Raw genomic sequence first — 26,338 nt, forward strand, 5'->3', positions numbered from 1 at the left:
GCTGATAAAAGCAACTGGTTGATCCTGGCCCTCAGAATTCAGTTGTGATAAGACTGCCCCTACCCCTAATTCAGATGCATCAGTTTGAACAATTAATTTCTTGGAGTTACATGGGCTTTTTGGGACAGGTGCAGAGCACATTGCCTGTTTGAGCTCCTCAAAAGCTTTCTGACAGCTAGCTGTCCATAATACCTTTTTAGGCATTTTCTTACTAGTGAGATCATTAAGAGGGGCTGCTATGGAGCCATAGTTTTTAATGAATCTCCTGTAATACCCTGTGAGGCCTAAGAAGGCTCTCACCTTGGTCTGAGTTGTAGGGGGAACCCAATCCATGATTGTCTGGTTTTTCCCCTGTAGTGGTGCAATCTGTTCTCCACCTACCAGGTGTCCCAGATAAACCACCTTTCCCTGCCCTATCTGGCACTTTGAGGCCTTGATAGTGAGGCCTGCCTTTCACAGGGCCTCCAAAACTTTCCAAAGGTGGACCAGGTGCTCATCCCAGGTGGAGCTAAAGACAGCAATATCATCTAGTTCTGCTGCACTAAAAGCCTCCAACACTTGCAGGACTGTGTTCACCAACCTCTGAAAAGTGGCGGGTGCATTTTTTAAACCAAAGGGCTTCACTGTAAATTGGTAGTGCCCTCCTATAGTTGAAAATGCAGTCTTTGGTTTAGCATCCTTAGCCAATTTGATCTGCCAATACCCTGCAGTCAAATCAAAGGTGCTAAGATACTTGGCAGATGCCAGTGTATCAATGAGCTCATCTGCCCTGAGTATAGGGTGAGCATCAGTTTTTGTTATCTGATTGAGACCTCTGTAGTCTACACAAAACCTCATCTCCCTTTTTCCATCTTTTGAGTGAGGCTTTGGTACAAGCACCACAGGACTCGCCCATGGGCTTTCAGAAGGTTCAATCACTCCCAGATCAAGCATTTTCTGCAACTCTTGTTTTATGCAGTCCCTGACATGGTCAGGCTGCCTATAAATCTTGCTCTTGACAGGCAAGCCGTCACCAGTATCAATTGTGTGTTCACACCAGGAAGTTGTACCTGGCACAATTGAAAAGAGGTCAGAAAACTGTCCAAGGCGATTTATGCAGTTGTCTTTCTGTTCTGCAGTCAGACAATCTGCCAAAACGACTCCCTCCACTAAAGCATCAGTTTCAGTGGTGGAAAAGAGATCAGGGAGAGGGTCACTCTCTTCTTCCTGTCCCTCATCTGTTGCCATGAGCAGGGTGAGATCAGCCCTGTCATAGTAGGGTTTCAAGTGGTTGACATGAATCACCCTGGCAGTGCCCAGGTCTACCAGATAGGTAACCTCACCCTTTTTCTCAACAATTAGATGGGGTCCACTCCATTTGTCCTGGAGTGCTCTTGGGGCCACAGGCTCCAATACCCACACCTTCTGTCCTGGTTGGTACTGGATCAGTACAGCCTTCTGGTCATGCCATTGCTTTTGCAGCTCCTGGCTGGCCTGAAGGTTTTTACTTGCCTTTTTCATGTACTCAGCCATTCTGGATCTTAGGCCAAGTACATAGTCCACTATGTCCTGTTTGGGAGCTTTTAAAGGTTGTTCCCAACCCTCCTTCACAAGAGTGAGTGGACCTCTTACAGTGTGTCAAAAGAGGAGTTTAAAGGGCTGAAGCCCACTCCTTTCTGGGGTACCTCCCTGTAAGCAAAAAGGAGGCAAGGTAACAGGACATCCCATCTCCTCCTGAGTTTTTCAGGGAGTCCCATTATCATACCTTTGAGATTTTTATTAACCCTCTCTACCAGACCATTAGTCTGTGGATGATAAGGAGTGTTGAACTCCTTCCACATTGCTTTCAAGTATGCAGACATGAAGTTGCTACCCCTGTCTGATACAACCTCTTTAGGGAAACCCACCCTGGAAAAGGTTCCCAGGAGGGCCTTTGCCACTGCAGGAGCTGTAGTGTTCCTTAGAGGAATTGCTTCTGGATATCTAGTAGCATGGACCACAACCACCAAGATAAACCTATTGCCCGAAGCAGTAGGAGGGTCAAGGGGGCCAACTATGTCAACCCCTACCCTTTCAAAGGGCACCCCAACCACAGGTAGTGGAATAAGGGGAGCCTTTGGAGTGCTACCAGTCTTGCCACTGGCTTGACAGGTCACACAAGACTTGCAAATATCTTTGGTGTCCTCTGACATCCTAGGCCAGTGAAACAGGGGGACAAGTCTCTCCCATGTTTTGATCTGGCCCAAATGCCCAGCCAAAGGAATGCCATGTTCAAGAGTTAGGAGGAACTCTCTGTACTGCAGGGGAATGACCAATCTCCTGGCTGCTCCAGGTTTTGGGTCCCTTGCCTCTGTGTACAAGAGGTTGTCCTCCCAGTAAACTCTATGTGAGTCACTGACATCCCCATTTTGCTGCTTGACAGCTTGCTGTCTGAGACCCTCTAATGTGGGACAGGGTTGCTGTGCCACACTCAGCTCTTCCCTGGCAGGCCCCCTCCACCCAAAAGCTCAGCAGTGTCTGTTGCCAGCTCATCAGGTGAAGGTTCTGCACAGTGAGGAAATTATTCTTCCTCAGAAGGAGAATCATCTGTAGAGGGAGGCATAGTGGGTAGGGATTTACCCTTGCTACCCCTAGCTTTAGGGAGCACTTGGTCCATTGTTCCAGGATCCAAGTTACCCTGTCCTTTTTGCTTTTTGGCCTGAGCCCTTGTCAAAGCAAAAATATGCCCAAGAATGCCCAGCATTGCTGCATGAGCCTCCAACTCCACTTCTGCCCAAGCTGATGTATCTAAATCATTTCCTAGTAGACAGTCTACAGGTAAATCTGAGGCAACAACAACTTTCTTTGGACCAGTAACCCCCCCAGTTGAGATTCACAACAGCCATGGGGTGGCTAAGAGTGTTGTTATGAGCTTCTGTCACTTGGTACTGCTGACCAAGTAGGTGTTGTTCAAGGTGGACCAGTTTCGCTATGACCATAGTAACACTGGCACCTGTGTCCCTGTATGCCTGAACCTCAACACCATTTATTAGGGGAAGTTGCTTTTACTTATCCATATTAAGGGGACATGCAACCAAGGTGGCCAAATCAATGGCACCTTCAGAGACTAACACAGCCTCTGTGGTCTCCCTAACAAGACCAACCCCAACTACATTGCCAATAGTGAGCCCAGCTATACCCTTGGATTGGCTATTTGTAGGTTTGCTCCCACCACCACTGCTATTACTAGGGGCACTAGAATTTGCAGCAGGGGTTGTGGTAGTGGGAGGTTTGGTGTTTTTCTTTGGACAACTGGAATCAGTTGCCCAATGGCCTTTGACTTTACACAAATAACACCAAGGCTTTTTAGGTTGATTATTGGAAGAGGATTTGGACCCACCACCCCCACTAGAGGATTTCTGTGGGCCTGATGAAGACTTTTACTTTTGTCCCCACCCTTGTCAGAAGACTTACCATCCTTCTTCTTGCCATCCTTGTCACCCCCTGTATGAACTTTTCTGTTCACTCTTGTTCTGACCCACTTGTCTGCTTTCTTCCCCAATTCTTGGGGAGAGGTCAGATCCGAGTCCACTAGATATTGGTGTAACAAGTCATACACACAGTTATTCAGAATATGCTCTCTCAGAATAAGGTTATACAGGCTTTCATAGTCAGATACTTTACTGCCATGTAACCACCCCTCCTAGGCCTTCACTGAACAGTCCACAAAGTCTGTCCAGTCTTGAGAGGACTCTTTTCTGGTGTCTCTGAACTTAATCCTGTATTGTTCAGTGGTTAAGCCAAATCTATCCAAGAGTGCATCCTTCAAAACTGCAAAATTGTTAGCTTCACTTTCTCTAACAGTAAGGAGCCTATCCCTACCCTTTCCTCTGAAAGATAGCCACAATATAGCAGCCCACTGCCTTTGAGGGACCCCCTGTACCATACAGGCCCTCTCAAGTGCAGCAAACCACTTGTTTATGTCATCTCCCTCCTTGTAAGGGGGGGCTATGTTGTGCAGATTCCTGGAATCATGCTCTCTAACAGGATTTCTATCAGGAATACTGCTGCTGCCACCATGGGGTCCAAACCCCAACCTCTGTCATTCCTTCACAAGGTCTAGGGATTCCCTATCTAAGGCCAGCTGTTGCTGTTTAAGCTTCAGTCTGGTCTCTTCAACCCTCAACTTTTTGAGTTCCCTTTCTAACAAGTTATCTTCAGGGTGGGTGGGTTGGGAATGATTGGACACAGAAGACAAGTTGGAAACTACAGAGGGGGATCTGTCCCTAACTGACTAGACCCTAGAAACTTGGCCTCTAGGAATAAAGGCTTCCCTACTGTGATGGGAACCTCCATTACTACCAACATTACTGGGTGTCCTGCTAGGGGGCAGATCCTGTTCAGAACCCTCCCAACCCTCCTCAAGGGTGTTCTCCTGAGTCAGAATGGGAACCTTCTATTAACCTCTCATCTGATGGGCCTGCTTGGGACTCATCATTTACAATAAGCATGTTAAACAGAAACTCTTTTGTAGGGTTCTTTCCTATCACTAAACCTCTATCTCAGCAGAGACTCCTTAGGCTCTTGTAATTCAAATTGTCATAAGTTGTAATGACAGTTTTAAGAGCTGAGTCTACCACAGACATGATAGCAAAAGGTTTAGAAATAGTGAGAAGGAAGAAAAAGTTTCAGAACTTTTTAAAGAACAGATAAATAAACCTTTTTCCAACTTTTAGAAAACTTTTAGAAGTTTTAGAAAAAATTTCAGAACTTTGTAAAAAGTTTGAGAGAAGAAAAGCAAAACTTTTTGGTTAAGTGTACATACACTGAACTGTTCTGTATATGATTCTCTTTTGAAAAGTAGACAATGAAAAAGTGGTAAGTAGTTACAAGTACTTATCCCACCACTGCACAACCAATGTAGGAGGCTGGCCTGGCTTGTAGTGGGTACCAGAGGTACTTACACCTTGTGCCAGGTCCAGTTATCCCTTATTAGTGTAGAAGAGGTGTTTCCAGCAGCTTAGACTGATAGAAGGTAGCTATGGCAAAGCAGCTTAGGCTGAACTAGGGGACATGTAAAGCGCCTACTATACCACTTGTATCATATGCACAATATCATAAGAAAACACAATACACAGAGTTACTAAAAATAAAGGTACTTTATTTTTATGACAATATGCCAAAAGTATCTCAGTGAGTACCCTCAGTAAGAGGATAAGATATATACACAAGATATATGCACACAAACCAAAATTAGGTAAGTAATAGAAAGAAAAGTAATGCAAACAGTATAGAATTACAATAGATTGCAATAGGAGCACATAGGTATAGGGGCAACACAAACCATATACTCCAAAAGTGGAATGCGAACCACGAATGGCCCCAGACCTATGTGAGCTTGTAGAGGGTCGCTGGGACTGTAAGAAAACAGTGAGTGTTAGAAAAATACCCCACCCCAAGACCCTGAAAAGTAGGTGTAAAGTGCACCTACTACCCACAGAGAGCACAAAAGTCGTGATAGGGGGATTCTGCAGGAAGAACAAACACCAGCAATGCAACAACAGTGGATTTCCGGACCTGAGTACCTGTAAGACAAGGGGACCAAGTCCAATAGTTGCGACAGTGTCAAGAGTGGGTAGGAGCCCAGGAAATGCCAGCTGAAGATGCAAGGAAGCTGCCACTGGTGGGAAGAAGCTTGGGGTTCTGCAAGAAAGGAGAGGACTAGGTTCTTCTCCTTTGGAAGACGGATGTCCCACGTCACGATGAAGCTTGCTGAGGTGTTCCCACACAGAAAGACCACAAACAAGCCTTGCTAGCTGCAAGGGTTGCGGTAGAGGTTTTTGGGTGCTGCTGTGGCCCAGGAGGGACCAGGATGTCGCCACTTCAAGGAGGAGACAGAGGGGGCGCCCAGCAACTCAGAGAGCCCTCACAGAAGCAGGCAGCATCTGCAGAAGTACCCCAACCAGCACTTAGAAGAAAAGTGAACCGGAGTCCACGCGAAGTCACAAAAGGGAGTCCCACGACGCTGGAGGACAACTCAGTAGGTTGTGCACTGCCGGATGAAGTGCCGGGGACCCCGGCTTGGCTGTGCACGAAGGAAATCCTGGAAGAGTGCACAGGAGCCAGAGCAGCTGCAAATCATGCGGTACACAGCTTTGCAGTCTAGCGTGGGGAGGCAAGGACTTACCTCCACCAAACTTGGACTAAAGAGTCACTGGACTGTGGGAGTCACTTGGACAGAGTTACTGCGTTCCAAGGACCACGCTCGTCAGGATGAGAGGGGACCCAGAGGACCAGTGTTGCAGTCTTTTGGTGCCTGCGTTAGCAGGGGGAAGATTCAGTCGACCCACTGGAGATTTCTTCAGAGCTTCTGGTGCAGGGTGAAGGCAGGCTACCCCCAGAGCATGCACCACCTGGAAACAGTCTAGAAAGCCAGCAGGATTAGGCGCTAAAAGTTTGCTGGTAGTCGTCTTGCTACTTTGTTGCGGTTTTGCAGGCGTCCTGCGCAGTCAGCCGTCGATCCTTTGGTAGAAGGTGAAGAGGGAGATGCAGAGGAACTCTGATGAGCTCTTGCATTCGTTATCTGAAGAATTCCTCAAAGCAGAGACCCTAAATAGCCAGAAAAGGAGGTTTGGCTACCAGGTTAGGAGGATTGGCTACCAAGAAAGGTAAGAGCCTATCAGAAGGAGCCTCTGCCGTCACCTGCTGGCACTGGCCACTCAGAGCAGTCCAATGTGCCCCCAACACCTCTGTTTCCAAGATGGCAGAGATCTGGGACACACTGGAGGAGCTCTGGGCACCTCCCCTGGGAGGTGCAGGTCAGGGGAGTGGTCACTCCCCTTTCCTTTGATCAGTTTCACGCCAGAGCAGGCCTAGGGGATCCCTGAACCGGTGTAGACTGGCTTATGCAGAGATGGGCACTATCTGTGCCCATCAAAGCATTTCCAGAGGCTGGGGGAGGCTACTCCTCCCCAGCCCTTCACACCTATTTCCAAAGGGAGAGGGTGTTTGACCCTCTCTCAGAGGAAATCCTTTGTTCTGCCTTCCTGGGCCAGGGCTGCCTGGACCCCAGGAGGGCAGAAACCTGTCTGAGGGGTTGGCAGCAGCAGCAGCTGCTGTGGAGGCCCCGGAAAGGCAGTTTGTCAGTACCCGGGTACTGTGCTAGAGACCCGGGGGATCATGGAATTGTCCCCCAATACCAGAATGGTATTGGGGTGACAATTCCATGATCTTAGACATGTTACATGGCCATGTTCGTAGTTACCATTGTGACGCTATACATAGGTAGTGACCTATGTATAGTGCACACGTGTAATGGTGTCCCCGCACTCACAAAGTCCGGGGAATTTGCCCTGAGCGATGTGGGGGCACCTTGGCTAGTGCCAGGGTGCCCACACACTAAGTAACTTTGCACCCAGAAGGTGAAGGTTAGACATATAGGTGACTTATAAGTTACTTAAGTGCATTGGTAAATGGCTGTGAAATAATGTGGACGTTATTTCACTCAGGCTGCACTGGTAGGCCTTTGTAAGAATTGTCAGAGCTCCATATGGGTGGCAAAAAAAAAGGGATCACTTGGAACCCCAATACCCTGGGTACCTCAGTACCATATACTAGAGAATTAGATGGGTGTACCAGTATGCCAATGTGAATTGGTAAATTTAGTCACTAGCCTGTTAGTGACAAAGTTGGAAAGCAGAGAGAACATAACCACTGAGGTTCTGGTTATCAGAGCCTCAGCGAGACATTAGGCATCACACAGGGAACACATACAGGGCACATACTTATGAGCACTGGGGCCCTACCTGGCAGGGTCCCAGTGACACATAGACTAAAACAACATATATACAGTGAAATATGGGGGTAACATGCCAGGCAAGATGGTACTTTCCTATAGGCACCCTGCTGAAAACTCAAGTGGCAGGCATGCCAGGTAATAACCTCTTTAATCTCTTGACTGTTAGGGCTCCCCTCTCCTTCCCTCCATGTGCTGAGCCCCTTTTTATGTTAGGGGTGGCTTGTATTTAAACTTTTTAAACCTTCTTTCCAGAAAAAGGTATCCATGCTAAATTTACCTCTTTTTTCCCAACATCCTAGATATTCTAAAGGTAGCCAGGGTTTGTATATTCCCTTGAAATAACCAGAGAAAATCGACAATTTTTTTGGGCAGAGGGGGAAATGGAAAAAAGGTTCAGTGCAAGAAAGCGTACACTTTTTTTTCTGAACATTTTACTGTGCTCGGAGCACCCTCTTCCCAGCTTTTAGGAACAGTTGTTTCAAAAGAACAATCTTTCCCAACATGTGATACCCCAATTTAACAATTGAGCTGCATCTTCGAATAATGTTTCATTGTGTGCCAATTATACAGCAATTCATATGTTACAATATAATAAATGAAAAATTAGTATGCAGGAAACCTATATATTTCCACAACATTCACCAGATGCTGGGTTTTGAAGCAGTGTTTATTTTCTACATCTCTGACTTTGGGGTTACCCATACTAGCATGTGATCCAGAGGGCATTCCTCAGAATATCTCCTTTCTTACACACAGGCTTACATTTGGAAGCCACGTGTTCGGATGTACTCCATAGTAAGGGCACTGAGCGGGTAAATGTGGCAAGATTAGATGCTCCTCACACCAACCATCAAGGGCAGCCACCAGCTCTGACCTCCAACTCCAGCTGTCATCCAGAACCCCCACATCACCACACATTACCACACATCACCACATTCCAGGATGTGCACAACTCTTCTGGAGAATGGACAACAGTTCCAAACTCCAGACATAGAACACAGCACTCGTTCCCTTCCAAAACAATACCAAAACGTAAGTGTTATAGCTACAAAATGCAAAAAACAGGAGAATATAACAAAGATCCTGTATGATGGAAGTAACAACAGTAAAAATAATTATTAACACTGTGCAGATGAATGTGGAAATAAGAACAATAAAGCTGTAGAAATAGAAAAAGTGGCACAGAAAAAATAATACCAGAAAAAGTACATCACTCTATGACAGCACATAATATGTCCACCAGTTTGGTCTGGAAAAATACCTTGTGGTATGTCTGGAAAATGACCTTGTAGCGTGCCCATGACTGCAACTACCTGGTGAAACATCGCCAATGCATTTCCCAGAATTGGGACCTTCCTCAGAACAGGTGTCATTGTCAGGACTCTCAGAAGCACCACCGTTCTAATCTTGCAAGGCCCATGAAGGCTGACTTGCCTTCTCCCACTAAACCAGATTTCCTCACCAGTACCATTTCCCAAACCAACCATGAAAAAAGCTTGCTTGATTTACATTTCAAGCTAAACACTTCAGAAAGCAGGGAGGGAACGATGGAGCATGAAGGAGCGCTCTCATCCTTTACGCAAATAACAGAAGAACAAATAAAATCCCATCTTCATAAGTCGGGTCCCATTTTGAGCCATGCCATCCCAAAATGGCACAGCTGGTAGCCAGCACAAATGCAGCTCCCCTGGCCTCAATTATGAACAAGGCTAGTCATTTGTGGAAAAAAACATTACCTTGACCTCAGTGAATTATCGTTCTGTCTCCCTGCTCCAAATACCTGCCAACATTCTGAAAAAACATCTAAATGTCCAGCTTATGTCCTATATTGTGGAACAGTTATCACTGGGCACTTCTTAATTTGGATTCAGGAGCAATCATGGCACAGAAACTGCCTTGGTTTCGGCTGTGAACACCATTAGATTGCTTGTCGGTGCAGTGCAGGCTGCAGATCCCATTAGATCTGTCTGCAGCCTTTGAAACCATCCCTCCAACCCTTCTGACAGGTCGCTTATGTCAACTGGTTATAAAAGACTCGGCCCTGAAACTTTTAAAATCTTTCCTCACTCAGAGATCGCAGATTGTGACCTTTAGTCATTTCAAGTCAGACCCTTTCGCCCTGCCATGTGGGGTACCCCAGGGATCTTCCCTGAGCCCAACATTATTCAGTCTATATGTATCCCCACTAACTAAACTGATTCAGCCATTTGTGTTACAGTCACTCTCTTATGCTGATGATACCCAAATATTTGTGTCCATCTCAGATGATAGAGTCCATTTCTGCCATCTTCAACAAATGCACAAAGGCAGTTGCTAATTGGATGAGAACTAACTGTCTGACATTAAATGCAGACAAAATGGAAGTCCCCATCCTTGGAAGTCAACTCTCTATGTGGAAAGAAAAACTGGTGGACAGGTACACTGGGATTGTTGCCTACCCCCACCTATTTGGCAGAAATTCTGGGTGTGATTGTGGGCAAAACTCTTGCGTTTGACCAACAGGATAATCGCACAGTTTCCACATTCTCTAATATTATTAGGATCCTCTGAAAGGTTTTCCCCGTGCCTCCTAGCATCAGTGCGCAAACAAGTGGTCCTGGCCCTAACATCTTCACGACTTGACAACTGGAGTGCGCTTTATCTGAATATATATGTCACCATTCTGACCAGGTTACAAACACTTCAGAATGCAGCAGCAAGATTGATATTAGATATCCCCAAATTTCAATCAATCATGGTGGATATAAATAAGCTTCACTGGCTGGTGAAAAAGCGTATCATGTTTAAGGCCTTGTGCATTGCGCACAAGATCTTACATAGCTCAGGGCCTAGAACAATAAGAACCACGTTTCATTGGTAGTTACTAACTAGACTGCTTCACTCGGTGACTCAGAATTTGGTGGTGGAAGTTCGGAAAAGATGGAGCTCCCTCCCTCATCATGTTACCAGGCTGAAAATCCACACAGCCTTTAGGAAAGCACTTAAAACTTGGCTCTTCACTCTATAAAACATGGGCCTGTTGAACCCATGAACGGAGAGTCTGCTGTCTTTATTCGATCTAGCAAAGTCTTCTAGTGCCTTGACGCCCTTGGGTATTTGTGTGCTTTCGCAAGTTTATTTCATTTCATCATGAAAGAAAAGAATGTGAGGTATAGCGTCCAACACTTTCTTCATAATTCTCTGGAAACATTCCGCCGATGTTGGCAATCCAAATGGCATTCTGATAATGCTGTAAGCACCCAATGGTGTCACAAATTATGTCAGATGCCTGGATTAATCATGTAGCTTAACACAATACTATTTAGATGAAAGATCCATGACATTGAACACATTTGCATTCCCAAGCATGGCCAGGGCCTCAAAGATGTTGGTAAGAGGTTGACGGTCAACGCATATGTGCTTTTTCAAATCCCTAAGATCAATGCACATCCTGATCTGCTTGCCCCCATCGCACATCCTGTTCTTCTTACTCCCTTCCTTAGATGCCAACACACTTGGAGCAAGCCATTCTGAAGATTCTATCTCCTCAATCTTGTCAATCTACGGCTCTCCCTCTTCAAAGGTTATAACAAAAGATTTGGAACCTTCCTGACTTTATGAACACAAGAGATAGCAATGGTTATTAAAATTATCTTGGGTTTACGGAGACCAAGATCGCCACTAAATACACTTGGAAACCATGATAGTTTATCCTCATGTTCCCACTTCACTGATACAGACATAACTTGTTGTAAGGCAATGGGATTCAACATGAGACCCATGTCATGTTGGTGACTCCAACCAAGCAAATTGTGCCTGGCCACATATACTTTACCTACTGTCTCTTTGTCCTTAAATGCAGTCCTCATGATGGTGTAGCCCAACACATCAGTTTTGGGACCCCCATAACTCATGGGATTTATATCAGGGAGAAAAAATGAAATGTGCTCATCACCAAAATTGTTCTCCAAATTCTTATCGTCCTCCATAGTATAGGATGATCCTGAATCAGCTAATACAACACTTTTATTCCCATCAAGCTTAATATGACACTCAGGCACAGTTATGGAACCGATATCCAACTCACTTGGATTGGGCTTAATGTTCAAAGCCATCTTAGTAAGATCTTTGCTTACTAAATCAACAGTTTGACCATTGCCACTGTCACAAACGAGGGTATAGTGACTCTTGCTCCCATATTTCCTGCAAGTAGACCTTCTGGAATAACTCTAGAACACTATTTGCAGAGTGGCCAGGATTACCACATTGATAACATTTAATTCTGATGTTCTTGTTTTCCTTATTATCACCAATTTGTTTCCCATCAGATTTAATTCTATCAACAACACCTTCAGCAAACTCATTTATCCCAGTGGTATTCGGACCAGTTTCCAATGAAGGAGGCACACCATGCATCTCATACACACATGTGCTTGTGCATTCCATTCTCTCAACAATAATAATAGCTTCTTTAAAGTGAGGAATCTGGGCTAACACATTTTTGGAACCCTGACATTGTTAGTGCACCGCACCAACTGATCTCTGATAAGTAAGTTAAAAAGGTGAAAACCACAAATATGTGCCAACATTCTCAAACAACCCACATAGTTTCCAACACTTTAATTTTTCCCTTGTGTCCTTGAGAAAAATTTATGATGTTCCATTTTCACATTGATCCTTGCTGAAGAATGTTTTTCAAGCATCAATACGGACATGTCAAAAACATCTCTTGGCTGTCCTTCCCCATTCCTAGAGGTACGGCGTTTAAACTGTCAGACATGTTACGTCCTTCCTCCCCTAGGTTGGGCAAAAGTACTCCTTGTTTCCTCACCACAGAATGTTCTTCACCACCGATGGCAATAAGATTTGAATCTAAATGTTTTCTCCATCTCTTCCAGGGTATCAGTGGTTCACCCCTATTGGACAAGAACACAGGAGGAGAAGGCATGCTAGCTGCAGCCATTGTGAAGCTCAGAACCCCAAGTGAGTACACAGCTTTGAAAGCTGTACCAAACTGTACACTGGTCATGATGTCATTCAGCAAGCCATATAAAGTGAAAGAAATAAGAAGAAACAGTCACTCGCAGTGAAGGAAACCCAGTGGCACTCCAAACAAATGTACACCTTGCTCGTGCACGGTGACTTTTCCTCCGTTCAACAGCGGGCATCTTGACACAATCTGCCAAACCAAAATGGCCAGTGGGTCACCTGTCAAGATGATGTACCTTCATCAATAAATATGCCCGCATAAGTTGCTCGTGATAACGACAGAATGTCCCAAAGAATAATGGCTGCCATGTTGCATGTCCTTCATGAAGCAACATCTTTCACGGCTGCTGCTGCATTCACAGTGATGCTACTGAAGCGCGCTCAGGAAAATGAAGTGCATAAGAAACCCCAGCCTTCAGGTGCCTCGCATGACACCCCCTAATCCATTCCAAGAATCGGAAACAAAAGGTACCTCAAGGGAGTGATTGACACTGTCTTCTAAAGCAGAGCAAAGCAAGGAAGTTCACTTCTGTATGATACATACCAGAGCTCCAATCACAACATGAGTCCTAGGAGAGGTTGATATGGTCCTGAATGTCTGTCTCCTTCCAGGCAGCTCATTGCAAGTATTAGGATGTACTCAAGAGTAAGGACACAGCGCCAGTAAATGTCTCAAGATCCTTTTTCACACCACCCATCAAAGGCAGCCACCAGCTCCAACCTCCAACTCGAGCACATCCTGGAGTCCCCACACCACCACATTCCAGGATGGTCACAACTCTTCTGGGGAATGGACAACAGCTCTAAACTCCAGACATAGAGTACAACACACAAACGCAGAGAAATCAAATTGGTGGTAACAAATGTTCTACTGCTCTGTGTTCTTACTTGTCTCATGATAAAAAGTGTACCCCATTTTTTGTGGCTGGACCTAGCACCTGCAACACTAAACGTTCCAAAAAGACGATTATGTGGCATCACATTTCACTCAATGTGGGTAGTGTGTATTTTTGGGCATAGCTCGGCAGCCACCCAGTAAAACCAACTTTACCAAAGATGTCTAAAAACTAGACACCCGGAGGAACCCAGAGTGGTGTCATGTGTGTGGTTCTCATGAGGTTTTGCTACCCAGAAGCCCTTACAAACCTCAGACTTTGGCTAAAAAATATTTTCCTCACATTTCTGTGAGTGAAAGTCCCTAAGGGGATCCACGGATTTCCTACTGCCCAGCGTTCCCACACATCTCCCGATAAAAAAGGTACCCCACTTGTGTGAGTGACCCCAGCACCCACAACAGGAAAGCACTAAAACGCAACATCGTCAGATCAAATGTTTCCACTCCTAACAGATGTTTTTTTTTGCAATGTAGGTTGCTGTGGACTTTGGACACTAGCCCGGAAACCTCAGGGAAACCTACCAAACCCAAACATTTCTGAAAAAATAGAAATGTGGGGAGTTCAGTGTTTGGGTGGATTTCACAAGGTTTTCTAACCCAGAAGCCATACACACATCAAACCTTGGCTAAAAAAAACACATTTTCGTCACATTTCCATAAGGGAAAGTTTATGGAATCAGAAGGGATCCACAAATTTACTATCACTCAGTGTTCTCACATGTCTCCCTATAAAAACAGCATTCTGCTTGGATGCGTAGGCCTGGCACTTGCTACATGAATTGTCCCAAAACGCTGTGTCAAAGCATGAGCAACAGGGGTAGTGGTGGTAGTTGAGCCCGGGCTGACCGCCACCTAGTGAAACCTCCCAACGCCAGATGTTTCTGAAAACTGGACACCTAGGGGAATCTAGGGTGCTGTGACTCACATGAATTCCATGATTTGTTCTTACCCACAATGTCTTGCAAACCACAAACATTGCCTAAAATCACACTTTTTTCCATGCATTTCTGTGATGTGAAACCCTGGAATCTGTAGGAAACCACAGTATGCCCCAACTTGTCGTGATAAAATTGCTATCTCACTTCAGTGGCTGGGCCTAGGGCTTAGTGCGGGTATGGGCCAAATCCAGGGTCGGACATTTGCATCCCTTTGTTTCGCCAAATTGTACAATCCCGGGAGTTTGGTGGGCTCCTCCTGTGGGGAGGTGGGGGGCAGACCAAAGGCAACCTCCCAATTGGGACAAACCTATCAGCAGGTATAAAAAGCCTATTGCCCCTTCTGGGGTGTGGGTATGGCTCGATGCCAGGATAAGCTGCCCTCATCCTTTTCTTTGTTTTGGACTCATTTTTTACTTTCTCTTTGTTTACTGCCCTCCTCTCTGGGGTTGGTGGTATTTTGGAGAAAGACCCCCAATTTGACACCCTGAATTGGTCAGAAAGACTGTAGTTCCCCTTTTTGGGCATTGCATAGCCGTAAGTATAGTGGGTAACCCCCAACCCCTTTATTTACTTTGTATTTTTATTTCCCTGGTGTCTAGTGGGCTTCTGCTCCCCTCTGGATGTGGGTGGGTTTGCAGCAAACTCCCTTATTTGTCCCCCTCCCCACCAACAGTGCTAGGAAGAAAGACTGTTATTCCCCTTCTTGGGCAAGGCATGGCAGTCAGTATAGTGGGTCGCCCCTTGATCACTCAATCTGCTCCTAAATGGTGCAGACATTCTGTTGTGCCCTCTTTGGAGTGGTAGCGTGGCCCTTTGCAGGTTGGGCAACCCCCACTTTTTTTTTTTACTTATCCCTGGTTTCAAGTGTTCATTCGTCCCCTCCCCTGCTCCACTCCCACCCAGCAGGGATAAGAAAGACCCATGCCCTTTTTCTTGGGTGGGGGCATGCCTATGGTTGGTCACCCTCAACTTTTATTTTCTAATAATCCCTGGTGTCTTGTGGGCTTTCTACCTCCCTCCTCTGAGGGGGGCACTTTGGAATAATCACCCCCGTGTAGCCCTCCAGGGGTCAGAAAGACTGTTTTTGTTAGGGGAGCAAAGGTAAAAGGCCAGTCCTCCTTGAAAGAATCCCTGGTGGTGGTGGAGGCGCCGTGCGACCGCATCCTACTGTGTGATCCCATGCCCCCTGCAGTGAAAGAGGGGTATCATGGAAAGCCGAGCTTAGTTTACCAGTGATGCCTTCCCTGGGAGCCCTCAGAATGGGGCTGTTTTAAGCCCGCTCTGTGCTCTCATGAAACGAGGAGGTGGTTACCTGGATGCCAGTCCTGCCGGTGACATGATGCATGATTGGCAGGGGTTCACTCCCCTCTAGGCCAGAGCAGGAGGCTCTCCAGGGGGTGTGGCAAGAGGATGAGGGCATCGGAGCAGCTAACAAGGGGCCCTGCTGCGGTGCAGGGCCTGTGGGCGTGACCCCCACTTCCATAGCGCCTCACTAGGAGTGCTATGGCCGTGGCGTCACATTCAGAGCGTCCAACGAGTTACGATGTTAAAGTTGGAAACAAAATGACAAGTTACATTGGAAAAGGCAAGCATTGGCAAAGTCAATCAGTTTCACTTTGCCAGTGCTTGTTGTAGATTGTTGATTTAAAATGGAGGTGGCAGCGCACTGTTTCTGGATTATATTACTGAATGGACGCTTTTCTCTCATTCAGCTGGACGACGATGCCTAACTCATGTAAACGTCTGGTCATGTGCGGTACCCGGACACTTGTGCTGACATCTGGCTTTTCATGGCACAAATTAGAGCACAGCCTCCGCAGTCAGTAGACGTGCATCGCCTGCATTACTGATCCCACGGGAGGAGTCCTGGGCTCTGAGGTGTGGGCTGCTGGAGACAGAGCTCCTTTAGAAACTCTATGAAGACCCTTCAGCAGGGGATTGCTGATCAGTCCATTCTCAGCACTGCTGATTAATGGGAGGCGGATAGGAGTGAGCCAACAGATTCTGTTGTTACAGAGAGGGAGCTTTCTAAGCCGGGACTACCCTTGTTGTCCTTCTCTCTCAGTACTAGTTCAGAAAGGCTGAGGACAGCCAGGTGAAGAGACCTTGCGCTACATTGTGCCATGTTCTGGATACTCCTGCTTGAAGTCAGCATCACCACTACGCGCTGTGGGAGCCATCATCTTCAACAAAGACTGCGTCTGGTCTGTAGGCAGGGTTGAAAAGGAATTATCCCCCAAAAGTTCTTGAACTTTGAGTTGAGTCAACATCCGTTGTCTGGAAAATCCATATAAAGGTGAGACCCACACCATATCACTTTATTTCAGTTCCGAGTTCTATTTGCCAAAGGAAGGGAATGCTCCGTAGAGTACTCAAAAAGCTGCTGTGAGACTCAGGATGGTGTCTGTCCAACAGTCAGTCTCCTAGAGAAAAGGAGAGCTGTGGCTCTGCCTAGCAGCTAGAGCCCAGCCGGCCTGCTCAGAGAGGGAAGGAGTATGCCTGGCCTAGCAGGGAGAGAGGCTGTTGAGAAGCGAACCGGTGTTCCAGAAGGATGAGGTACCACCTGTACGTGGCTGGCCTGGCTTGTAGTGGGTACCAGAGGTACTTACACCTTGTGCCGGGTCCAGTTATCCCTTATTAGTGTAGAAGAGGTGTTTCTAGCAGCTTAGGCTGATAGAAGGTAGCTATGGCAAAGCAGCTTAGGCTGAACTAGGAGACATGTAAAGCTCCTACTATACCACTGGTGTCATATGCACAATATCATAAGAAAACACAATACACAGAAGCACTAAAAATAAAGGTACTTTGGCCCTCATTCTAACCCCGGCGGTCTCAGACCGCCGGGGCCAGGGTCGGCGGGAGTACCGCCGACAGACCGGCGGTGCCCCGCAGGGCATTCTGACCGCGGCGGCTTGGCCGCGGTCAGAAAGGGTAAACCGGCGGTCTCCCGCCGGTTTACCGCTGCCCTTAGAATCCCCCATGGCGGCGCAGCTTGCTGCGCCGCCATGGGGGATTCTGACACCCCCTACCGCCATCCTGTTCCTGGCGGTTCGCCCGCCAGGAACAGGATGGCGTTAGGGGGTGCCGCGGGGCCCCTGGGGGCCCCTGCCGTGCCCATGCCAATTGCATGGGCACGGCAGGGGCCCCCGTAAGAGGGCCCCACAAAGTATTTCAGTGTCTGCCTAGCAGACACTGAAATACGCGACGGGTGCAACTGCACCCGTCGCACCTTCCCACTCCGCCGGCTCAATTCTGAGCCGGCATCTTAGTGGGAAGGTTGATTTGCCCTAGGCTGGCGGGCGGCCTTTTGGCGGCCACCCGCCAGCCCTGGGCAAATCCCAAAATACCCTCATCGGTCTTTCGACCGCGGAGCGGTATTTTGGTGGGGGAACTTCGGCGGGCGGCCTCCGCCGCCCGCCGAAGTTAGAATCACCCCCTTTATCTTTATGACAATATGCCAAAAGTATCTCAGTGAGTACCCTCAGTATGAGGATAAGTTATATACACAAGATATATGTACACAAACCAAAATTAGGTAAGTAATAGCAAGAAAAGTAATGCAAACAGTGTAGAATTACAATAGGTTGCAATAGGAGCACATAGGTATAGGGGCAACCCAAACCATATACTCCAAAAGTGGAATGTGAACCACGAATGGACACCAAACGTATGTGAGCTTGTAGAGGGTCGCTGGGACTGTAATAAAACAGTGAGGGTTAGAAAAATACCCCACCCCAAGACCCTGAAAAGTAGGTGTAAAGTGCACCTACTACCCCCAGAGAGCACAGAAGTCGTGATAGGGGGATTCTGCAGGAAGAACAAACACCAGCAATGCAACAACAGTGGATTTCCGGACCTGAGTACCTGTAAGACAAGGGGACCAAGTCCAATAGTCGCGACAGTGTCGAGAGTGGGCAGGAGCCCAGGAAATGCCAGTAGAGGGTGCAAGGAAGCTGCCACCGGGTGGAAGAAGCTTGGAGTTCTGCAAGAAAGAAGAGGACTAGGGACTTCTCCTTTGGAAGACGGATGTCCCACGTCGCGATGAAGCTTGCAGCGGTGTTCCCACGCAGAAAGACCACAAACAAGCCTTGCTAGCTGCAAGGGTCGGGGTAGAGGTTTTTGGGTGCTGCTGTGGCCCAAGAGGAATCAGGATGTCGCCACTTGGAGGTGGAGACAGAGGGCAGCAACTCAGGGAGCCCTCACAGAAGCAGGCATCACCCGCAGAAGTACCCTAACAGGCACTTGGAAAAAGAGTGTACCGGAGTCCACGCGAAGTCACAAAAGGGAGTCCCACGACGCCGGAGGACAACTCAGAAGGTTGTGCACTGCAGGAAGGAGTGTCGGGGACCCAGGCTTGGCTGTGCACGATGGAAATCCTGTAAGAGCGCACAGGAGCCGGAGCAGCTGCAAATCACGTGGTACACAGCTTTGCAGTCTAGCGTGGGGAGGCAAGGACTTACCTTCACCACACTTGGACTGAAGAGTCACTGGACTGTGGGAGTCACTTGGACAGAGTTGTTGTTTTCCAGGGACCACGCTCGTCAGGATGAGAGGGGACCCAGAGGACCAGTGTTGCAGTCTTTTGGTGCCTGCATTAGCAGGGGGAAGATTCTGTCGACCCACAGGAGATTTCTTCGGAGCTTCTGGTGCAGGGTGAAGGCAGGCTACCCCCAGAGCATGCACCACCTGGAAACAGTCGAGAAAGCCATCAGGATGAGGCGCTACAATGTTGCTGGTAGTCGTCTTGCTACTTTGTTGCGGTTTTGCAGGCATCCTGAGCAGTCAGCGGTCGATCCCTCGGCAGAAGGTGAAGAGTAGATGCAGAGGAACTCTGATGAGCTCTTGCATTCGTTATCTAGCGAATTCTCCAAAGCAGAGACCCTAAATAGCCAGAAAAGGAGGTTTGGCTACCAAGGAAGGAGGATTGGCTACCAAGAGAGGTAAGAGCCTATCAGAAGGATCCTCTGACGTCACCTGCTGGCACTGGCCAATCAGAGCAGTCCAGTGTGCCCTGAACGCCTCTGTTTCCAAGATGGCAGAGGTCTGGGACACACTGGAGGAGCTCTGGGCACCTCCCCTGGGAGGTGCAGGTCAGGGGAGTGGTCACTCCCCTTTCCTTTGTCCAGTTTCGCGCCAGAGCAGGGCTGGGGGATCCCTAAACCGGTGTATACTGGCTTATGCAGAGATGGGCACCATCTGTGCCCATCTAAGCATTTCCAGAGGCTAGGGGAGGCTACTCCTCCCCAGTCTTCACACCTATTTCCAAAGGGAGAGGGTGTAACACCCTCTCTCAGAGGAAATCCTTTGTTCTGCCTTCCTGTGCCAGGGCTGCCTGGACCCCAGGAGGGCAGAAACCTGTCTGAGGGGTTGGCAGCAGCTGCAGTGGAGACCCCGGAAAGGCAGTTTGGCAGTACCCGGGCACTGTGCTAGAGACCCGGGGGTCATGGAATTGTCCCCCCATTACCAGAATGGCATTGAGGTGACAATTCCATGATCTTAGACATGTTACATGGCCATGTTCGGAGTTACCATTGTGACGCTACACATAGGTAGTGGCCTATGTATAGTGCACGCGTGAAATGGTGTCCCCGCACTCACAAAGTCCGGGGAATTTGCCCTGAACGATGTGGGGGCACCTTGGCTAGTGCCAGGGTGCCCACACACTAAGTAACTTTGCACCCAACCTTCACCAGGTGAAGGTTAGACATATAGGTGACTTATAAGTTACTTATGTGCAGTGGTAAATGGCTGTGAAATAACGTGGACGTTATTTCACGCAGGCTGCACTGGCAGGCCTGTGTAAGAATTGTCAGAGCTCCCTATGGGTGGCAAAAGAAATGCTGCAGCCCATAGGGATCTCCTGGAACCCCAATACCCTGGGTACCTCAGTACCATATACAAAGGAATTATATGGGTGTACCAGTATGCCAATGTGAATTGGTAAGTTTAGTCACTAGCCTGTTAGTGACAAATTTGGAAAGCAGAGAGAGCATAATCATTGAGGTTCTGGTTAGCAGAGCCTCAGTGAGACAGTTAGGCACCACACAGGGAACACATATAGGCCACAAACGTATGAGCACTGGGGTCCTGGCTAGCAGGATCCCAGTGACACATAACAAACATACTGACAACATAGGGTTTTCACTATGAGCACTGGGCCCTTGCTAGCAGGATCCCAGTGAGACAGTGAAAACACCCTGACATATACTCACAAACAGGCCAAAAGTGGGGGTAACAAGGCTAGAAAGAGGCTACTTTCCTACACCACCCTGGAGAGTGGTCTTACCAACAAGATTATAACAGCACCAACCCAAGCTGAGAGGAGACTCCTGCCATTTCTGCATTGTTTATCTAGCAAAGTATGTGAGCATCATCCCTCCCAAGTGACATGACCGGGGGGGGGGGCTGTTTTGCTCTATGCTGCGACGTGCTGTGAGTCTAAAGCCAAACAACACCACTGTTGCAGAGGATTCCCATTGGCCATGAGGTCATGACTGCCCCCAAAGATAAGAGACCCCCTCCAAAGGTCTGCTGTGCTATTCTACATCCAACATCAGTATCTGAGAAGGGTCTCTTCTTTCTGTGATCCCATGCCCACTTGCTGAGATGCTGGCTGTGTGACCATAAAAGGGAGCATCACCTGAGCGGGGCACAGCTTAGTGAACAAGTAACACAAGACCTAACTCTAGAAACAGAGAGACTGTGCCTTGTACTTAGAAAAATAATTCTGCATGTGCAAGAAATTAACGGTTGCCATCAAGAACCCTTTCGAAACAAGATGCCATATGAATTGACTTACAGGTTACTCAGCAGAGTAATTGCTCACACAGCCCAATTGTGAGCCCAAACTTGTGGCTGATTCCTGCCTTTGGTCTTTGTCACTGGTGGTACAAATATATAGTCTGGTGTGAAATTCCAATAGAACCTTGTGTTGTTTTTTGTACTTGTGTTTTGAGGAACCATGTGGCTAAACCTCCAATGATGTGTATTATGTTTTGTTTTCTGTAAGACAAGCACTGAACTGAACAATGAGTTATTGTGCATGTTGTCTGACTCTCTACCTCCACACGTCCTCCCTAAGAAGGCCTCGACTGCTCACCCCTGCAATTGTACCGTCACCGAAGAAGCCAAAAGCATCAGTGGTGAGTGGCAGTAAAAAGAGTGAGGTGGGGGAGGAGTGGTGAAGACACCATGTAAAGGCAGCTCTTAGTGTTGGTGAAAACAGCATGGAGGTGTCGAGGTGGGCGCTGGACAGGAGTGGGATTTAAGCAAGGGAACTTCCTAGCATGACCCTGGAAGCGGCGGTGAGGAGAGAGAGTGGTGGACGGAAAGAAAGAAAGTGGTCGGGAGTGAAATGAAAAGAAAGTGCTTTTCTAACCAACACCTGTTTGTTCACATAAACACCTCCGGGTCACAAAAGCTTCTGTGGACTCCCTCCGGGATCAATACTGTCTCCTGTAACTTTCAGTCTCTATGGAGCTGCTTGGTTCTAACCTCACAGATGACTATCAAAATTCATATACATATAACAAATTCTCCTGACCTGGATGTCAGCACCTTCTTTAGGTTCTACCCAAACAAGACATAATTCCTGTTATATGCCAAGAACAACATAAACGAAAAAAACCTGGCTTAATGGCATGAACCTTGATTGCTTTGAACCCCAACTTTCACCAAAAGCCAATAGAAAGAAAATACCTCTTTTTCCATGATCACTCCCAGTTTGTTGGACTGATGCTGTTGGTTTTTGACTCTGTAGACTAAGACTTTGCTTATCAGGCCCCAGTGCATGTGCTTTGACTCCTAAAACTTTATAATTGGATAACAACCCCAACAACCCTAAATGACACATTTAACTTACCTATAAATGACTAGTATATGGTACCTCGGGCACCCTGGGTAAATAAATTGTATTTCTCTCGTAGGGGATTTCCATGTATAGTCATAAGCGTTGAATATTCCCCGCCCGCCTGCGGGGACCCCGGAGCGCTTTTTCCAATATAACTTCTTAAGTGTCCATGTTTGCCTTACTTCAGAAAGGCCTGCCAAGTCACTTAAGAATGTTCCTATGCAACCTATAGGAAAGGCTACAGTGTTCAAACTTCTTCATCCAGTTTGTTCTTGAGGTAAATGCATTTAAATGCCTGAACAAATTACTATATTTTTCAGAAAAATTCCTTCACAAACCTTTTTTATATTAGAAAACCGCTATGAAGGTGTGCAGAGCAGTGTAGCCCATAGGCTGCCATTAGTAATGAAGAAAAAGGAGACTATGCCTTCAAGAGCAGCCACTCCTCCAGTATCCCATCATGCCTAGAGAGAGGCAGTTACCTCAGTTCTTTTTTCTGGCTCCTGCTGACAGGACCCTGGAGCATTGAGCTCGAGGTCCCGCACAACGTCGACGTTGAGACGTAGAGGAAGATCGACGTCAAGGAGCCCATCGACGTCGAGGAGTGCATTGACGTCGAGGAGACACAAACAAAGAAGAATGTATTCTTCCTCAGAGCACTCTACTTCGGTAGTGCTGCTTTCCTCGTCGCCTTCTACTTGCGCATCTCCTCATGCATCTCCTCCACCAGATTTACCACCAGCTTCTCCTCAGTCACAGAATTGCGACCTACGGATCAGACTTTACCGGCACCTGCACCACTTCCAGTGCCTCAAGTGCCTATCAGTGTCCCAGCCAGACCGCGCTCTACATCGCGCCACCGTTCACGACATGGCCATCACTCATCCCGGTCAAGATCTCACCGCAGATCTAGACGTAGATCAAGTTCAAGGGGTCGTGAGAGAGATTCTTGGTCTTCTACCAGAGACTACTCTCCTACTTTATCAGACTCACCCCCACCTCGGTCCTCGCAGGTTGATGATATTAACACCTTTCTTGAAGTGCTGGTCCGAGGTGCGTCAAAACTTAACATTCCGATAGTTGCCCCTACACCATCTATATCGGTCATATTTGAGACTCTCCAACAGTGTACAGCCGCCAGACCTTTGCTACCTCTGGTACCTGGTCTCTTAGAGCCTGCTTTGGAAGTCTTCCTCACGACGGCTACAACAAGACCTGCACCATCTAGACTGCAGAAAAAGTATTGTCCTCCTGAACAAGATCCTGTGTTTTTGTGTTCCGACCCTCCACCTGATTTAGTGGTTATATTGGCGGCTCTCAAAGCTCACGCTACCTCTCCGTCTTCCACCTCTTCCCCGGATAAAGAGAGTAAAAGACTAGATTCAAAAGGCCGTAAAGTCTGCAGTTCGGCCGCATCCTCCATGAAAACTGCAAGCGCAACAGCCCTTTTGGGCAGATACGATAGGTCCTTATGGGATTCCATATTACAGTTTGCAGAGCATCTCCTGAGAGATCATAGAGAGGATTTCTTAGAAATAGCCAAGGAGGGTGCTATGGTCTCAAATCAGATCATCAGTGCGGCGGCAGACTCGTCTTTACTCTCAGCGCATTCATATTGCCATTGGGTGACACTAAGGAGACATTCATGGCTGTGGCTTACTTCACTGAAGCCGGATGCTCAGCAACGCATTATAAATCTGCCATTTTTAGGCTCCACTCTATTCGGATCCCATGCAGATGATGAAATGGCAAGGATGAAGGCTGAGGTGGACACATTAAAAGCAGTGGGTCTTGACAAGCCTAAGGAACAACAAAGGTCCTTCCGACCTTTCCAACGCCGCTACACCATGCAGAGGGTTCAAATCCCTCAATGGGCTCCTACAAGATCTCACCAGCAGTACCAACGATCTTATCAGCCTCAGCGTAAAGCACAGAGAGGACGATCGACCCATCAGTCCAATCAGGGTTCCTGACAGCCTGCAGATTTAAAACCCTGAGAATTTCCTCCCCCCAACTTTGTTAACCACTCCTTTGGGGGGAAGCGTCACCAACTGCCTGGTAGAGTGGCAAAGAATCACAACAGACGCTTGGGTCTTAAACATTGTACAGAATGGGTATTGTCTCGGGTTTTCCACACCGCCTCCAACCATTCCGCCAAAACCCTCCACTGCGCACCTCGACCTCTTAAAGGCGGAAATTTCCATCCTCCTCGAAAAGAGAGCAGTGGAATCGGTTCCCCTCAACCAACAGGGGAAGGGCATTTACTCCAAATACTTTCTCATCCCAAAGAAGGACAAAAGAGAGTTCAGACCCATTCTAGACCTCAAAATTGCCAACAAATGGGTCCGAAAGGAAAAGTTCAGGATGCTATCCTTACACCAGATATATCCTCAGATTCAGCAAGGGGACTGGCTTTGCTCAGTGGATCTACACAATGTATATTTCCACATCCCCATCGCGAACAAGCATCGGAAATTCCTGAAGTTTGTTGTGGGTCAAGATCACTTCCAATACACTGTCCTACCATTCGGTCTCAGGTCAGCACCCAGAACCTTTTCCAAGTGCATGGCGGTGGTGGCAGCACATCTAAAAAAAAATTGGATTTTCATATACCCATATCTGGACGACTGGCTAATCAAAGCATCCACCTGTGCAGAAGCCAAACTGCATTTCCAGATGACCTGCGATCTCCTGTATCGGCTAGGCCTTCATGTCAACTTTCACAAGTCAACAACAGTTCCTGTCCAGAAGTTACACTACGTAGGAGCTACCATAGACACACTGCAGGAAAAAGTGTGTCCTTCGGAGGAACAACGCTTATCCATTCTCCGGAAGTGTCAGCCTCTCCGATCAATGCATCACCCAACAGTGCGCACAGTCTCCTCACTTCTCGGCTCCATGGCCTCCTGCATCTTTCTGACACCCAACGCTCGCCTCCACATGCGACCGCTTCAGGAATGCCTGGAGGACCAATGGAATCAACTGTTGGGGAACTGGGAAGACCGAATTCGTCTGTCCTCCCACGCAATCAGATCTCTAACTTGGTGGTGTTCGCCAGACAATCTCCTAAAGGGGATGCCATTCCGTCCACCGTCTCCAGCACAGACTATTGTGACAGATGCCTCTCTCCTCGGATGGGGAGCTCATATGGATCATCTGCAAATACAAGGTCGATGGTCTCCCAAGGAATCTTTATACCACATCAATCTCCTCGAGCTACGGGCGGTGCACCTAGCTCTCAAGGCCTTTCTCCCCTCAATCACCACCGACAACTTGCTGGTACAGACAGACAATACCACCACTGTGTACTATCTGAACAAGCAAGGGGGCACCAGATCCAGAGTCTTGTCTCAAGAGTCCCAGAAAATATGGCACTGGCTCGTAGCCAGGAAATTGAACATAGTGGCAACCCACCTTCCAGGGGTTCAGAATGTGCAAGCGGATGCCCTCAGTAGAGTTCTAGAAGAGAACCATGAGTGGGTGCTCAACAAAGACGTTACTTGAGACATCTTCCGTTTGTTGGGTACACCTTCAATCGACCTCTTCGCCACAGAAGGAAACAGGAAATGCCACGCCTTCGCCGCCATGTTTTACCACCCAGAATCGCTGGGGAATGCTCTCTGGGTAGACTTGTCAAACAAATTTCTGTACGCTTTTCCACCAATTCCACTGATCCCAGCAGTCCTCCTCAAACTCTTGATGACGTCAGCCACAATGATCTTTATTGCACCAGAGTGGCCGAGACAGTGGTGGTTCCCGGATCTCCTTCACCGATCACTCCATCCACATCTCAGGCTACCCTGCAGACCGGACCTCCTGACGAAGTTCAGTGGATAAATGAGACACCCCAATCTCTCCTCCTTGAATTTGGCAGCATGGCTCCTGAGTTAGTCCAGTACGGACATCTAAACCTTACACAGGATTGTATGGAA

This window comes from Pleurodeles waltl, chromosome 3_2, assembly GCF_031143425.1.
Source record: "Pleurodeles waltl isolate 20211129_DDA chromosome 3_2, aPleWal1.hap1.20221129, whole genome shotgun sequence".
Taxonomy (NCBI): Eukaryota; Metazoa; Chordata; class Amphibia; order Caudata; family Salamandridae; genus Pleurodeles; species Pleurodeles waltl.